The sequence below is a fragment of the Pelodiscus sinensis genome, chromosome 13 (assembly GCF_049634645.1).
Source record: "Pelodiscus sinensis isolate JC-2024 chromosome 13, ASM4963464v1, whole genome shotgun sequence".
Lineage (NCBI taxonomy): Eukaryota > Metazoa > Chordata > Testudines > Trionychidae > Pelodiscus > Pelodiscus sinensis.
The window spans coordinates 31,221,252-31,239,658 of NC_134723.1; the positions used below are offsets into that span (position 1 = coordinate 31,221,252).

At 43.6% G+C, this 18,407-nt stretch overlaps 1 protein-coding gene across 3 annotated transcripts in view; it reads left to right on the forward strand.

Annotated features, from left to right (window-relative positions):
* The window catches only part of TENM1 (teneurin transmembrane protein 1), a 1,699,828-nt gene that overhangs the window by 957,477 nt on the left and 723,944 nt on the right, over positions 1-18,407 (forward strand). For 2 of the 3 annotated variants that reach the window (XM_075940972.1, XM_075940971.1), the window contains exon 1: positions 5,447-5,507. The exons of the other annotated variant lie outside the window; for it this stretch is intronic. The gene's annotated coding sequence lies outside the window, so the exon portion shown is untranslated. Of the gene's footprint in view, positions 1-5,446; positions 5,508-18,407 lie in introns of those variants that run through there. 3 annotated transcript variants of the gene reach the window in all.

Genomic DNA, 18,407 nt, shown 5'->3' on the forward strand with positions numbered 1-18,407 from the left:
GTGAATAGAATGTGGGAATCTCGGAGGGAGTAAGCTGCGTTCTGTGTTGCTAGAAGGAGGTAAAATTGTTGAACTCTGCTAACTATTGCAGCCCCCTCTGCAGTCTGGCATAGAGTCAGACTCTGCTGCTGCTGCAATCCACATACTCGGTTGCAATATTTTAACTATGTGTGTAAAAGTGTGATCTAACAGTGTGTGAGATAATGTGGCATTGAGGGAAAATGTGATACCAGATAAATGCCATGTGTCAGGGATGGAAGTAGCATCTCTTTGGGCATGCTAAGCTGCTTTGGTTACATCCGTTTTTCTTCAATCATTCCCTTATCCTTTGTGACCTGACTTCAGAGACTGTATGGCTCCCAGCAGCTCTGGCCTCTCAGTACGAATCAGTTCCTAAAGTGGGCAGCAGATTGCAACCACTTTAAGTCATTTGAGGCCTGCTCACATCATGGAACATACAATATTAATGGGCTTACTTGGAATATCTTTTTTCTGTGCTTTCTCTCTCTCCCTCTCTCTCTCTCTCATATATATAAATTTCCTGCGAGACAACAAGTCATGTCATGTCACTCTGTGTCCACAGGAGCCAAGCCCCACCCACTCCCAGGCTTGGCCTCCCCTGAGCTCACATAGAGAGGCTGCAGCCCCAGCCCTGGTCCATCCCTCCACTTCTCAGCAGCTGGACGGGAGGGCCAAGAGACCGGGGCTGGCACAGCCTTAGATCCAGTTCTCCCCCCAGCCGGTGGGAGACCGGGGCTGGCATGCCAAAGCCTCAGCCACGGCCTTCCCCTGCAGCTGAGTAGTGGACGGGTCGAGAGACCGGGGCTGGCCCTCCAACGACGGGACCCTGGTCCTCCTCAGGAGCTGGGGTAGGGTGCGAGAGACTGGGGCTGGCACACCAAGGCCTTGGCTCTCCCCAGTGGCTGGGAGAGGGGGAGAAACTAGGGCTGACACGGCCCTGGCCCTGAACCTCTGTGGTGGCCGTGAAGAGAGTCACGGCTGCCTATTCCAAGAGAGAGGGGGGTTGGTGAGCATAGTGATCAGGGGGCACAGCCCCTAGTATTTTATAAGAGAAAGATACATTTATTTTAATTTGTGCTCAGCTTTCTTTAAGGTCTTAGATTTAGAAGCTGAGAAAATGGGGGGTTTATTAAAATTCTCTCACCACCTGTACTCTAAAACTTAGGAACTGTGGTACATATAGTACAATAACCCATTGTTTAGAATTCCTTCTGATTCCATCATTCCAGCAGTGTATTAAAGACATAGCTTTTGCTCTTAACTATTTTTGTTTTCTTTGGAGAGGTGTGGTTTTTTGTTTGTTTGTTTTTGGTAAAATCGTCTTCTACACAAATGTAGGATGATTCTATTCACCAGTCAGTATTACTTCTTTGCATATAATAATTCCACTTGCTCAAATCTTTATCTTTGTAGCTGAAAAATGTGAAGTGAATAGTAACTGAATTTGCCTTCAATAGCAGCTTACTTTTAAAAAAAACCTAAATACTGCAGCACCACAACTAATCATCTATCAAATTTTAGACAAAGATACATATGTATAATTTTACGATCATGAATAGTCCCACTGAAATCAACAGGACTGCTCTATGTGCACAGTTATTTGTATCTGTGAGTCACCTTTGCAGGATTGGGACTCATGATTTATAATTTTTCAGCCTGCATGGAAATGTATCACTTCAGACAAATGGATGCTGGAAGTGATATAATCAAGCTACAGCATTTTCCCTCCTTCCCTCCTCCTCATTCTCCTTCTAGGATCTCTTTCATGACCCCTGCTAAGAGACAACATAATTTTCCTTCTTCATTTAGGGGCAATAGAACCCATACCTGTTCTATACAGAGGAAAAGGAGTTATGCTTAAAAGAAGCACATGGGATCTTTTTCAGGGGGATAATGCCTAATAAATGCTGCATTTATTGATAATATAACAAAGTAGCGTATGCATTCTCTCTCTCTCTCTCTCTCTCTCTCTCTCTCTCTCTCTCTCTCTCTCTCTCTCACACACACACACACACACACACACACACACACACACACACACACACACACACACACACATCCTGCTGATAGAATAGTTACCAATCTGTTGCTTGTCCTGACCTATTGGCCAGATTCATGTCAGTCCAGATGGATGCTCCTCATGGTCTTGCTTAGCAGAACAGAACCCGAAGAACCATATAAGACACCAAGACACCTCATCTTTTATAGGATTGTCCTTCCATGCAAGTCTATGCATTTTGCCTTGTCAGGCCGTAATCAGTCATTCAGCATCACAATCAATCTTCCTACGACATATGCTTATTGGGAAGAAGTTGTTCTCACAGTCATCTGATATCAGTATGCTGACGACCCTCAAGGGTGTTGTCTTTCTGGCGAAGGTTGTGATTGGTTCCCTATCAAGGAGTGCTTGACTCTAGCTTCAGGGTTTGTCAGTCTGCCCAGTTAGTCTGCATCTTTAGTGTGCTTTGATTATTATTTGGTGCTTCTGCGTCTCCGGCCCTTTCTCTGTCCATTTGAGCATGCAGTGGCCTTCACACTTATCTCTCCTAAAACATTTTCTCTCTCATTCACACAAACAATACATTTAGGCTATGTATACACTGTCCAGTCTTGCGCAAAAATATATGTAAATGAGGCACAGTGATTAATATTGCAGCGCCTCATTTGTATACTTAATGAGCCACCATTTTGCACTAGGGGCTTTTGCGCAAGAGCCGTTCTGCCTGAAAATAAGCGGCAGAACAGCTTTTGCAAAAGAGCAGTGTAGACTGCTCCTTCTTGTGCAAAGGCCCTTGGTGCAAAATGGTGGCTCATTAAGTATGCAAATTAGGTGAGGCAATATTCATCACCACGCTTCATTTGCATATGTTCTTGCGCAAGACTGGACGGTGTAGACATGGCCTTACAGAATTGCAGCATGGAACAAAGGGGTACTTCTAGTCACTTTAATAAAGTTACAAAGTATTCAACATTAAACTTCTTTCTATCTACTGCAAGGCCTTATCTAACACTAACATCACTATGTATTACAATATTCCATCCCTTCATTTACATGCTAACATCACACAGAGCTGGAGCTAAGTTAGCAAAGCTGCCTGGCCTTACATTTTGTATTTAAGTTTAATCCAATCCTTTTGCTATAACATACATTTATTACAACAGACTTATTAGTTACAAAATTCCATTCCAGTGCCATAAAGGTTTCTATTTAAAATATTTCCTCTTACCAAAGAAGAAGGAAGGTTGGAGACCAATTCCAGATCTAAGATCTCTAAACAAATTCATGAGATCCCCTTTCGACACATCCCAACTTGTGCATTCTTCAGTTCAAGGCATGGTTTCTAGATGGCTCACGGGGCTAGAGTCATCCTACGCTGAAGCAGTACCATACTATTAAATAAGAATACTTACCTTCAAAAGTGGAGAAGATTTGGCTACTGTTGTGAACTTCATAATGCTGCTTCTGAACCTGCTGGACTTCTATTTGTTCTGGAGCACCTGCTACAGCTTAAGAAATCAGGACTGTCCCTTAATTATGTCAGAGTTCATCTGTCAGCCCTAACCTTTTCATATTACTAATTGAGAGGTTTTCTCAGACTGCTCATTCCACAACCATGAGATTCATGAAAGGCTGGGGGAATTTCTTCCCATAGATAAAGATCCCTACTCCTGTGTGGGACCTAGACGTGGTGCTCAAAAGCCTCACAAAAACCCCCATTTGTTTCAGTTGCTACTCAGAGACTCTCTAAACGGATTTCCGAATGTTGTAAAGCTTGCTACTAATCTGTTGACATTCCACTCCCCACCTGCATTTGGGCACACTTGACTAGACCACAGTCTACATCCATGTCTCTGCTTAGAAATATCCCCATTTCAGAAATTTTCAGAGGTGCCTCATGGGTTTCTGTACACACCTTCTCTAGACCTATGCCCTGGTTGATGCTTGCAGATCTGATGCTACATTTGGCAATGCATTTCTCTCTTCTATCATGGGATATAGCACTCAAGTTACCAAATGAATCTACAGGGATACTACACAAAGAATAAGAAGGCATTACTCACCCACTACAGTAACTGAGGTTGATCAAAATGGGTGTTCTTCTACATGCCCTCTGTCATGGCTCAATCCCCCAACCTGACACTCTGCATGCAGATATGGGGAGCCAGCTAGCAAAATAAACTCTGTAAAAAACCTTGCTCTGTACCCCCAGAGACAAGCTTGTCCAGTCTCCGTCTCCCTGAGATCCAAGGGAAAAAAAGATAAATAAAAATTTGCTGCCACCATCCAAGTATACTCAAGAAGATATAAAATAAACCCTTTTCCAGGGAAGAGATCACTTGGGCATCCCTTCCGTAAGGCAAAGGTCTCCCCTTTCCCTTCCCTTCCTCCTCCCCCGTCCCCAACCTCTGTTTTGCTTAGAGTTGGGAAAGCGAACAGAGGGAATCCGCAGAGAACAATGGACTCTGCCCGAGTAACTAGGCATGTAAACTTCAGGACACAACAATCAACCCATACTAGTTAATCAAAACAACAACAAAAAAGAAAACTCTTTTATTATCAAAACAAAGCTACTGTGGCAAGCATAGTAAATTGACTAGGTGATAGAGAACCATGAAATGACATAGACTCAGGGAAAGTCCCTGGGCTGTAATCCTAGTTACAAAAGAGAAGAACAATTAGCCAGCTCAGACATGATTTCCAAAACCCCAAACAAGGAAAAAAATAAACTCTGATGGACTATCTAAACTTTTCTTTACTTACATATTTCAAGAAGTCCATTTCTGGAGAGAGAAAGCATCTCCCTTCTCTTTCAATACCTGGGAGAAACTGCTCTGATCTCAAACAAAGAAGAGAGAAAGAAAATCCCCTCTGTCCCAGTATGAAATTCCTATTTGCATTTTTACTAGCTGACTGCCCAAACATGCCCCCCACCTCTCCGGCCAACACCTTTGCTAGATACCTTCACTTCGTGACACCCTCCTTCCCCTCTGTATCAGAGTTTCTTTTAAAGCGGCAAGGAGTCCTGTGGCACCTTATAGACTAACCAAAGTGTTGGAGCATAAGCTTTCGTGGGCAAAGACCCTCTTCGTCAGATGCATGCATAAGGTGCCACAGGATTCCTCGCTGCTTTTGCAGATTCAGACTAACATGGCTACCATTCTGCTACTCGACAGAGTTTCTTTTGAGACTTAGCAGTGCAGTAGGGGGCATTTCACCCCTGCAGCCTGATATAGCCTCAGTGCAGGACATGAGGATGCCAATAGCACATGTGGGTGAAATGGACAGTGCAAAAGTAAATCCCCAATCAAGGGCACATAGGGTTCATGTGCAACAAGAGTGCAGAGCCCATAGAGAAACACATCACAAAGAATTATAGAATCATAGAATGCTAGAACTGGAAGGAACCTCAAGAGGTCATCAAGTCCAGTCCCCTGGAACTCATGGCAGGACCAAACACCATCAAGAACTACAGTTAATGAACAGGGTGAGTAACCTCTTCTGTGGGAGGATATAAATGGAATTGCATGAACATTCCCCTATCATTACAGATTGCATGAAAAGTGATGTATCCAGACCAATTTCATTTGACAGCTATGATATTAATTGCCATGGCTACATAAAAGAAGGGAAAGTGAAGACCTACTATAATGCTACCTGTTATTAAGCTACATCTGCCATAAACTACTCCATTCTGGCTTCCAGCATCCCTAAAGTCTAAATGTTGGCCTCCGTTACATCTGTGTAATTCCCTACAAAATAATGGATTTTTACAGTATCTCAAGAAATTTCCCTTGGTTTATAGACATGTAGGGAGAAGTAAACAATTGCTGCTGCTGCAGCAGAATGTTATGAATAGCTCTATTTTGGAAAATTATTAATAGGAAATAGAAAATAGGAAAGTGTTGTTTAGAGCTTTCTAGTTTTGGGAAAATATAATCTCATTAAATAAAAGAAAATTTACAAAGGAAAATGGAATAGTTATGTGAAAAAGGCAGAATGAAAAAGTTGTAATGTTTGGATTATACCTAAAAATCCCAAATGTGACTCAGAAGTTGGGGGCCTTGAAAGTAGCAGCCACACACCAATTGGCTTCAGTAGAGAAAACTGGGGTCTGAGGATTGGACTGGAAGATAGGTGATTAGTGAGAGTGCTATACCAGGAGGCTGGGGATAGTGTAAATATGTTGTTTAGATATAGATGGAAAAGGAAAAAAAGATAAACCATTTTAGAAAATAATTTGCCTGGCCAAAATGGGGGAGTGAAAGGGGCTTTAAGGAAAAAGGTGAAAAGGAAACGGAGGGAGGGGGGGAGTGACGCTGTAGTGCAGGTAAGAACAAAGCACATAGTGGCTCATGTGGTTGCCACACACAAAAGTGCTTTATTATTAATAACCTGGAAGTGAAACAAGAGAGTCAGCACTGCTTCAAGGTGTACCGAGGCTAATGGTGTTAACTCTTAAGTGCTTGCTGGAAGAAGAGGACTGATGGAAGGTGAGAAGCACAATGATCCAGGCGAGTGAGAAACAATGTGATTTAGGGGACATATTGCAAACCTGGGGATCAAGAACTTTTTGAGTTTCAATCTAACTCCATTCCTGATTTGTTTTTTAGCAAATAATATAACCTCTCAGTTTCTTGGTTTTCTTAATAATGCCTGCTTGCTTCTTTCATAGGGGTGTCGTAAAGACTGAATATTTAATATTTGTTCAGCACTTTGAAAAAACGTAAAGTACTATATAAGTACTACTTATTTATTATTTATTGTTTGATCATATTCCCTAAACTATCAGGAGAGTAGCTTTTACTTGATGATGTTTTTCTTCTAGCAAAAGGTGAAAATAATAATATAAAGCAAAGAGAAAAAACATTATTTCAGTTAAATTACTGTTCTTTCAGTTAAATAGCTTAAATTCATATGAATTAATATTAATATAAAATAATCCTAGAAAATAATGTATTTACTTTCATGTGAAATCTCAAGTCTTGTCCACTGCTTGGGAAAAAAACCATGCTAGAGATTTTGAAAAATGGATAGGTGTGTAATGGACAAATATGTCATTTATCTTTTGTCTTTCAGTGGACAAATTTCTGCACTCGGCTACATCATTACAAGCCAGTGGAGTCAGAAGCTTGCACAGGCATAACTCCCTCATAATGTGGCCCCAATTAATTAGACAGTTTCCATAAGAAAGTTTCTGATTTCAGAATTCCTTTTTGGTTGGGCTGATATTTAACCAAAGAAATTAAATAATAAATTAATTAATACTTCTTGTGTATACAAGTCCTTCTAAAAAGTCTACTTTTCATTTACTCAGAAGTCCTTAGAGTAAGGACTGATTGCATAAAAGCAGTAAAAATCTTGCTTTTACTCTTTTTAAATGCTCTTCTCAAAAACATTTGCATAAATGCAATTGTTTAAAATAGAGCCTATACTGACTTCGACAGTTTGCTGCATAAAGAATTTTAAAAAAGTTATTCCAGAAACAGCTAAATCTATCCCATGAAGAAGAGTAGAATTCTTCAATAACTCAGTTTTATTGCTTTTATCAGGTCCAGGCTGTTGTGTACATTCATTCACTGTTTGAGGACTAAAGGTCTGATTCTGCTTTCGTTTACACATGTTCACATCAGGAATACCTCCACTTTAAAATTAGTGCACTTATCCTGGCATAAACCTGGTGTAAGTGAGAATAGAATCAGACCTTGAATGTCATTAATTATATCTTGTAACCTTAAAACAATTATAGTAATAGGAATAGAGATGTTCCCAAACAACAAAGTTTAGATACTAATCCTGGTCTTCGTACTGGTCCTGTCTGGGTTCCATTTTGAAAGGCTAGCTCTCATTCCACTTGAAATCAGTGGCAAAACTCCATTTCAGAACTCAAATCACTAAACAAGGGATCTGATGAAGTGAATGAGCTGGAGGATATTAGTTCCTAAACCTAATAGTCTTCCCTAGACCACAATCATCTACAACTTTATTTTAGTCCACTCCGTGACATTTTCCATGCAGCCGCTTGAGTTAGAATGCCTGAGGTCTCTTTTCTCCCTTTCATTTCCTCCTATATGTCTAGCCCCACCACTTTAAAGGGAATAGGTGCTGTCATGGGGGATGATGTTAATTCTTTTCCTCTTGGTTTTTTTTCTGCTTCTTTGAGAAATACAAATACAATAACTGTCCTTAGCCATTTTTTATATATTTAAGTGTAAGGCAAATCAAACTGTCTATTAAGTATTGTTCTGCACTGTCAAAAAGAGGCTCTCCTCAGTCCATGATGTGACAGGAAGGCATAAATCAGTGTGCCAACCTGACTGAAGTCAAATATTAGTAGAGGGTAACTATGGCTCTGGGGGTATGTCTACACTACCCTCCTAGTTCGAACTAGGAGGGTAATGTATGCATACCGCACTTGCTAATGAAGCCCGGGATTTGAATTTCCCGGGCTTCATTAGCATAAGCGGGGAGCCGCCATTTTTAAATCCCCGCTGCTTCGAACCCCGTGTAGCGCGGCTACACGGGGCTCGAACTAGGTAGTTCGGACTAGGGTCCTATTCCGAACTACCGTTACTCCTCGTGAAACGAGGAGTAACGGTAGTTCGGAATAGGACCCTAGTCCGAACTACCTAGTTCGAGCCCCGTGTAGCCGCGCTACACGGGGTTCGAAGCAGCGGGGATTTAAAAATGGCGGCTCCCCGCTTATGCTAATGAAGCCCGGGAAATTCAAATCCCGGGCTTCATTAGCAAGTTCGAACTAGCGGGGTAGTGTAGACATACCCTGAGAGTGATCTTTCTTGATTTCCTTCTTTATACTGCAGTGAAACTTTTTATCACGTTTCTGGATGATGCCTGTAGTCCACATTGCTGTCGTTATAAGGCATATAAATTCAAAATAGCTGATTTTAATCCTTCATCAACAATAACTCATTCTCCACAGCCTAGGTACGATAACCAATGCATAAAAAATAAAATAAAATTGCATTTGCTCCATTTGTGGTTCTCCTCCCCACATAAGCTATTGCAAACATGTGGGTAGTATTCCACACCCATTTATTTCAATGTAAATCCACCCAAACGCTAGTGAAATCACACCCTGGATTTACACTGCTGTTTATAAGTGTAAAATTTAGCCCTCCATCTTATGTGGTTATATAAAAGTTAATCTCCATGATCACATTTAAAATACCATATCTTTTATGCATCTGTTCAAATCCTATCTGCAAATCAGATTTTGGCTGAGAATTTTAACATTAAAAGATTAGAATAATATGTAGAGTACATACTTATTTTAATACAAAGATGCACTGATAACCAAATGATATGCAAGCATAAATACAAATGACAGAATAAAATGCTTAACTCTACATTTTCAAAGATTTTCACCAAGATTTAATCATACAGCTCTCAGTAACTTCAGTAAAAGTCACTTGGCTAAAATTCTAAAGAAGTATGAAAAATATCAGCTGGGTGAATCCAAGATTCCTAAATGAGCCTCATTGTTTCTCTGTTGGTAAATAAAAATCTGTGAAATCCACTAGCAAAGTATGAAATCCCTGTCTTGTGTTGGTCCACTTACCAGATGACAACCTATTCCTGCTATTAGATTCCATGACAGAATTCTGGATCGTGGATCTAAAAGGTCTGGTCCCTGCTAATGACCCAAGTGGGTGTCAATATGAGGGCACAGAATTTTTGTATTCTCAATTTGCTTTTTTAAAATAACCAAGAAAATCTCACAAGCTATATTAGAAGAACATTAATGCGGCAAAATCAAGCCCTCCAAAGTTAGGAAATGACAATGTAACTGCCACCAACAGGCAGACTCAAACCTAGGATCTCTAGAACTTCATGTAGGAGCCTCTACATCTTAAGATATAAAGGCATCTGGTTCATAGCTTAGGCAGTAGAGCTCACTCATTTTTATCTCAGTGAACTACATCCACTAGGTAGGTGTATGGATTACACCAGCATTAAGGTTGCCTTTACAACCTTAACTCTGCCTCCTTGTGTTATACTTGGAAGAATTTCACAGGATCTTTATAGGGGGATAAGGCAAAATGCTGCATTTATTTTTTGCATTATTCCGTTATATGCATAGTCACACATACCCCATCAATACACACACACATAGAGTCTTGTCGTTGTTTAAAGTTACCAATTTGTTGCTCACATTAACTCACTGGCCAGGCAAGTTAAATGGGAGGGGGGAGGAGTGGGAGCTTCTCTCAGTCTGAACTGATGCTCCAATCTTGACAAGATGAGACCTGAAGATTCATACAAGACACACCATCTTTTATATGACTTTTCTCCCATTCAGGCCTATATTTTTTGCTGTATCAGTTCTTAATCAATCGACATTATTTCTTTTTAACAACTGTAAAGCTGAAAGCCATTTTTCTTTGTCATCTGCCATCATATGTTAGTGCCTCCTTTCCAATGTTTATCTAAAAGGGTTTCTTGTCTTCACTTCAAGGCCATCCATATGTCCTGCACCAGTGTGTCTAATATTGGGCCCAATTGATGGTACCTTGGTGCTTGAGTCTTTCAGCTTCTTTGACCATCTGAACTTTGTAACTGCTGAACCTACAAATTGTCATCTTTCTAAACACTTACATTCCACATTCATTCACTCCCTTTCCCCAGGAACTACACAATTGTTTCAGATAGGAAAAGGAATACATTGTCTTAGTAAGGTATCAATCTTCTTCTAATACAAAGCTTATATTAGTACAAACTTTTAATTATTCATCACATTTTCTTTATAACTTAATCTGTGTTCTAATTACTCCTAAGAGCAACAGTGTGATCATGCTGCAACAGTGTGATCGTAAGGATCCTTCGATCTCTTTCTGTGTTAACATCAGATACAGACACAAGCAGCTTGCATCATGTATCTTTACCAACGGCCTTAAAACCTGTTCTTCCCTGCTCACCACAGAAGGGTGACCCACAGAGTTACAGTTGTATAACATTTATTCTCACACTACTATTAAGCGCATTACATATGACATTATAAAATTCTGTTGTCTACACTTGTGCAGATGCAGTAGGATATCACCTTTAATTATATGAGCAAATACTATTTTTCCAATGGCACCTTTGCTTTGTTCATTGCAGAGGCTGGACCTGTGCAGGGATGAATCACAACTGTGTAGTGAAGATGACTGTTGTCTGTAACATCCCTGCTTCATTTGTTGAAGAAGTTGGGAGGCATGCAGAGAAAGAAGCAGTTTCTTAGTCCCAGTCGCCTAGTTTAGATAGTTGAATGTTTCCCTGGACAATAGGATTTTTCACTGCCTATGCCACAGTCTTACTATGGAATGCTAGTCAAAAAACAAACTTTTTACAGGTGGTAACTAATTGTGTGTTGTTCATTTTCTGAGTGCCCAGCCTGAGAACTTGGAGTCTGATTAGCCGAAGTGTACAATGTTTCTTTTAATTTTTCCTATGCATGTGTGCAATAAATTTTGTTATGTGCACCAATATGGAGATGATGTGAGACGTGGGGGCTTAGTGTGGGAGGGAGCTGAGTCAGAGGTCTAGGGTGTGGGGTAGGATGAGGGCTCTAGCTGGAGGTGCAGGCTCTGGGGAGGGGTTTGGAGTGCAGGCAGTTCTGATGATGCAATAGAGAGAAAGGACTCTCCCTGGCGCTCAATTTCTGCAGCAGCACTGCAGAAGTGGTGCTTCTCCATGCCATGGTAGGGCCAGGGCCAGTGTAGAGGTGTCTCTTCCCATTGCAGCCCTTGATAGGCTGCTGCATCACCACAGAGTTTAGAGGGATCTTAGGTGCCAAGTAAGGGATGTAGTACACTTATCGGCCTGCTTACAAGGTAACAAGTTAACCAGCCTTCCCATAGATGTGGAAGGCCAGAGCAGCTCCCATTCATGGCCATAGCAGTTAACCAGTTAAACAAATGTTTGACTAGTTAACTATTTTAGTGTGTTTATACTTCACTAGTGTTGAGCGCTCAGAGCTTCAACTGAAGTCAGTGATTGCTGTGCTTTGAATTAACTGCTATATAATGGTAAGTACTCAGAGAAATCAATTGCTAGGGCCTTAAATTTGCCACCAGTATTATTGGATACTTTTGACCTTAATATGTTCGTTACTCATTTCTCCAACTTTTAAATGGGGGATAATAAATAATGAGCCTTATCTCACATGGCTCTTGTGAATACATGCGAAAGACTATTGTTGACAATGCCATAGAAGAGTCCCTTAGATGTCTTCAAAGCAGGATTTGAATAGCATTCATTAAGGGTATGTCTACACAGCACCATTATTTTGGAATAACTGATGTTATGTCAAAATAAGAAAGTGTGCGTCTACACACAAACAGTGTCCAACCAAAGGACTTCTTACTCCAACTCCTGTAGCCCTCATTTTACGAGGATGAAGGGAAGTCGGAGGAAGAGTGCTCTATTTTGAAATAAGTGCTGTGTAGATGCGCCCAAATTCAAAATAAGCTATTTCAACTTATGCTACACAATTAGTATAGCTCAAGTGGCATAGCTTATTTCAAGTTTAGCCCTGCTGTGTAGACATATCCTAAAAGATGTAGCCAATTGTGTGACTACCCTCTCAGAACATTCTTAAAAATGTTCAAGAGCCCAACTAACCAAGCTTAGCCAAATTTATTGTTTAAAGACAAAACTATAGAGTGTGGAAAGGAATCTTACACACCCTTCTTCAGGAAAACAATTTGTGTCTCCCAGCATATTCACCTTACTCAGAAGGTATCACTCAAATATACACCCTCAAACCTATTTCTATTTATATTGTGTTATTCACATGCAAAAAGTCCCCTATAAATCAATTAGTTTAAAGTTTAAGCCATTAATTTGTGTCACTTTTGTTCTTGTTACCTTCCCATACTTTCTCATATCTCATTTTGAATCCCCTTATTTTGAAATAACAAGGTGAGCATCCACACTATGAAGCCTGTTATTTCAAAATAATCATTCCTTATTGTGAAGAGGAATAAGCTTATTTTGAAATAGTTATTTCAGGAGTTATTATTTAGAAATAACCTTGTAGTGTATCCATGGCATTATTGGGCTATTAGTAGCCCGCATGGATAGAACACCACTCACACAGCTTTGATTTTAACTACTAGCCTGGCCTAATTCACAGATGGCCCAGCACAGCAATGGGCAACCTAGGCTATTGAGTGGGCCATATGACAACCCTTCTTCCTCCCAATGGGCAGCAAGATTGTCATAACCAAAGTGGTCTCCTAAGATAGGCTAGTTTTGCTAACCGCGCTTGCCTACCTGAAATTTGCAGGGTGTGCTGATTGAACCAGAGTAGCGCTATTGGATGCAGAGGGCGTGTACAGCTCTCACAGTCAATGTTGTGTGCAATCAGCAGGCACCTCACCTAGTGTGCCCTTGCTGTATGTGCACAGTAAGGGTATGTCTACACTACAAAGTTAATTCGAACGAACGAATGTTAGTTCGAATTAACTTTGATAGGTGCTACACATACAAACCGCTAGTTCGAACTTAATTCGAACTAGCGGAGCGCTTAATTCGAACTAGGTAAACCTCATTCTACGAGGACTAACGCCTAGTTCGAATTAAGTAGTTCGAATTAAGGGCTGTGTAGCCACTTAATTCGAACTAGTGGGAGGCTAGTCCTTCCCAGGTTCCCCCTGGTGGCCACTCTGGGCCAAACCAGGAAAACTCCTCTCCTCTCCCCCAGCCCCAGGCCCTTAAAGGGATAGACTTTGGCCAGACGGCACTTGCCAGAGCCAGCCCTGCCAGCAGTCTCTGCCCCGAACCAGTGGCCCCACGATAAGCCAGGGAGCCAGTGCCAGCGAGCTGTCCCCTGCCCAGTCCCCCAGCAGCCAGGGGCCATCCAGGGGACGTAGACAGCGTGCGCCCTCCTGGTCTAGTGCAAAGGTCATGGACCTCATTGAGGTTTGGGGGCAGGCCCCCAACCTCCATGATCTCCACACTAGGTGGAGGAACGCGGCCGTCTACGGCCGCATAGCGGCCGCCACGGCCTGAAAGGGACACAGGTGCACCCAGGAGCAGGTGCGCCTGAAAGTAAAACAGCTGCGGCAGGCATACACCAGGGCCACCAGGGGCGGTGCCGCAGCAGGGGCTGCCACCTGCCCCTACTTCCCCGCCCTCAACCGACTCTTGGGGGGCGGGGCGGTCCATGCCAGCCTGGAAGGCAGCGAGCTGGGACCGGAGGGCCTGACCCGGGCACACCAGAGGGGCCACCACAAGATGTTCCAGCACTGGAGTCGGCAGGGTTGTCCAGGGAGACCATACCGGGTAAGTAGTTCGAATTAAGTAGTTCGGGGGGGGGGGGGGCATGGTCACCCTCACATCGCGGGAGCGTGGGAGGGGACTGGGCATCTTCTACTGTGTCCCCAGGGAGAACTGACCACTTCTCTTCTTTCTCTACAGCTGCACCAGCTGCTCGTGCAGGGCACACCATCCTGCCCAGGACATGCTCCTGCACCCGCGGCCTGCTCCGGACCACCACCACGGAGCAGGAGTACTGGGACCAGCACCTGGGGTCCTTGCGAGCCCTGTACTGCACAGTGGAGGCCTGGATGCAGGCAGACCTGCAGCTTCGCCAGGAGCAGCTGGCTGAGGACCGAGCGCTGAACTCAAACCTGCAGGCCCTGCTGCAGAGCATGGTGCCCTGTGCCGGTCCTGCGCCTCCTGCCCCCCCAACTACTGTCCCTCCTCCCACTCCTGTCCCCCTCTCATCTCTTCCTACTCAACCCCCACACCCTCTTCCTCAATGTCCACACCCCCCACCTCAACCTCCGCACCCTCCACCCTATCCCCCCAGGGACGCCGAGGCCCCCTCCCTTGCCGTGCTCAGAGGCGGATTGCCGAACGAGACCCCCACCCCAATCTCTAAGTTTCCCCTCCCCCTCCTTCCCCTTGCTTCCCCCTTCCAGATCCCTCCTCCCAGTTTTCCCCCTCCCCTCTCCCACACTCTCTCCTGCCCTTTCCCGCCTCCTTTCTCCTGTCTCCCCACAGTTTTATTCCCCCCCCCCCCAAGAGACTTTCTATTTTTGAACACACGTGTCCTTTATTTTTTACATCAGGAAGGGGGACTAGGGAGGGGTAAGTGGAAGGAGGTGAGGAGGAATGGGGCATGAGCCCCCGATGGGGAGGACTAGGGTGGCTCTGCGGGCGCTTCAGGGTGGAAGCTCTCCTGCAGGGCCTCCTGGATCCTGACAGTCCCCTGATTGACCCCACCCCCCGGATGGCAGCCTGCGGCAAGTGCAGCCGGGCTGATGGCCAAGTGCTGTGATGTGCCGATTGTGGGCATTCAGGGAACTCCAAGATAGGACTGCTTTGCTGTCCCTCATCGAGTTAGACAAGCGAGCGGGGAACCCTGAGAACTGTCTGTCCGGGGTGGGGGTCGGGTCCCTTTAAGCACAGCCCTCGGCTAGCCTGAGACAGCAGCTCCACGCTCTAAGTCCTAACCTGATGCCCTGCCGGCACTGCTTCCGGCCATTCTTAACCTCGGTTCAGGGTCCACTCAATGTGGACATGCTAGTTCGAATTAGCAAAATGCTAATTTGAACTAGTTTTTAGGTCTAGATGCACTAGTTTGAATTAGCTTAGTTCGAATTAACTAATTCGAATTAAGTTAGTTCGAATAGTGCTGTAGTGTAGACATACCCTAATATCTGTTGCTTTAGTAATACCTGTAGGAAAAAAAACCTTCACAGATGGAAACCAGCAGAATCTGGCAAACCTGTGCATGGGCAACTGGAAACAAAATGTCCTGTGGGCCACACATACAATCCCGATGAGTTGGCTACAGCCCCTAGCCCCCAGGTTGCCCACCGCAGGCCCAGGATCGAGGAAACGTAAAGATACCATTTTATTCCCCCATGTCAAGATGTGCATATGCTCCTCGGCTACATCAAAGGATCTGAGCCCACTTATACATCCCATGTACCTTTAGGTTATGTATATTTTGAACAAAGGTATGATCATACATTAATAATTTTCAGGGATGTGTTGTTGCCTGACAACAGGACACATCTGCTTAATTATATAAATGTCAAGTTTTGTTCATCCATGCAAACAAAACTCTCAAGGGAAAAGAAATACAACAAAACAAGGAAGCATCATTGAATTTTCTGTAGGTATCAAGGGCCATATATTTGCTTGTGGGTTCAGATAATGTATCTGAAAACAAGAGAATAACAGCATCACCTAATTAATCTTAAAATTGTATTATATAATAACTCCTAATATATAATATATGACTAATAAACTCATATATAATAAATGTGACTAATAAACAGTCTTAATTACATACACTGTAATACTAACAAGTTTTGATATATTATTTATCTGAATTGATGGAGAGTTTCCATTGTCATTAATTGGCTAATAGGAATTGAGGGAGAACTAAATTCGGTGGAACTTCCTCCAGAGGGATAAAAGGAAGAGGGTGTTTTATCTCCTTGATTCTCTCACTCTTTTCCTATAGTTTTAGAAAAGCCTCTCCATGTACAAATTTGGTGGTTTTCTTTGATGTGGATCCCCAGGATCCAGGGGGTTGGGAGCTTTCAGAACCTATCAACCAGTGGAGGAGATTCTTCAAAGGAAACTGTGCAGTGGAAATCCCCTTGGTTCTTCTGGCACTTTCCTGTAACTTTTTCTGCGAGCTGTGTCAATCTGGCCCAGAGCAACACGCTGTGAAACTGATAAATTATTTGATTTATTTGAATAATATCAACAATTTTATGAAGCTTTTGAGTTATCACCTCTGGAAAAAAAAGCAATAGTACTTGTCTTTCCTGAGTAATATATTGCTCTTGTTCTAAAGGCATGAACTATAAAAAGCATTTTATCCTTGTTCTCAAGTCCAGGATTGTTTTCTTGTTCTTTAAGTCTTTTTATCCCCTCTCATCCAGAAGTATAATAGAAACTCACTGGTAATTCTGTATTTGCAATTGGATTCCAGCAAAGACACAGTCATGGTTTTTAAACTCAACATGAGTCCAATCCCAGTCGACTTTGAACAATGAAGGGTTAGAAAACCAGACCTGTAAGTTGTGATTTGGACCCATTTCTATAGCGGTTTATTGGTGTGCTCCATGTTCACTTGGACAACAGGTTTTAAAACATATTCCTTTAACAAGGTGGCCTCTCCCTTTAAGGGCCAGATGTTTCTGCCCATTGGGCTCTGATCATTTGTCAGAGCCAGTAGTGAGAAGAATGGGTGATTGTAAAAGCAGTAATTCTTGAGGAGGAAAGATTCCAAGTGAGCAACCTTGGATGCTTTGACTGGGTAGAAAATTCCACCTAGGGTTTTCTGTTTGAGTTGTGCTTAATAGATCCCAGAACCAAGAGCCAAAGACTAATTTACCATGGCTGATAATTCCCCAGACAGTGGTGAGGAAGTAAGTCATTGTCTCTCAACTCACAGGGTAGATACATTCTCAAAGGGTATATCTACACTACAATGTTAGTTCGAACTAACGGACGTTAGTTCGAACTAACATTCATAGCCGCTACACTAGCGCTCCGCTAGTTCGAATTTGAATCGAACGAGCGGAGCGCTTAGTTCGAACTAGGAAAACCTCATTTTATGAGGATTAAGCCTAGTTCGAACTTACTAGTTCGAATTCAGGGGTGTGTAGCCCCTTAATTCGAACTAGTGGGAGGCTAGCCCTCCCCAGCTTTCCCTGGTGGCCACTCTGGCCAACACCAGGGAAACTCTATAACCCCCTCCCGGCCCCGGACCCCTTAAAGGGGCACGGGCTGGCTACGGTGCCCGTGCCAGGTGCAAGCCTGCCAGCACCCAGCCAGCAGACCCTGCACCTGGCACGGCACAGAGCCACCCACCCGATGTCCTCCAGCCCACCCCCTCTTCCCGGGACCAGGCTGGCGGCTCCCGGGAGCTTGCCCGGGACTGCAAGAGGCGGGCACCTTCCTGGGCTAGTGCGGACATCATGGACCTCGTCCACGATCTCCGCACTAGGCACAGGAAAGTGGCCGTCTAGGGCAGGAGAGCTGCCAGCCTGGCCACCCAAGAGCAGGTGTGCATGAAAATCAAGGGGTCCACTGAGACCCCCCGACCCTGAGCCCTGAGCTTACAATGGCCGTCCTGGGTCAGACCAAAGGTCCATCTAGCCCAGTAGCCTGTCTGCCGACAGCGGCCAACCCTAGGGACCCTGGAGGGGATGGACCAAAGACAGTGACCAAGTCATTTGTCTCGTGCCATCCCTCTCCAGCCTTCCACAAACTTTGGGCAGGGACACCACTCCTACCCCCTGGCTAAGACTACTCCATGGACCCAACCTCCATGACTTGATCTCACTTCCCTTTAAACTCTGTTCTAGTTGTAGCCTTCACAGCCTCCTGCAGCAAGGAGTTCCGCAGGTTA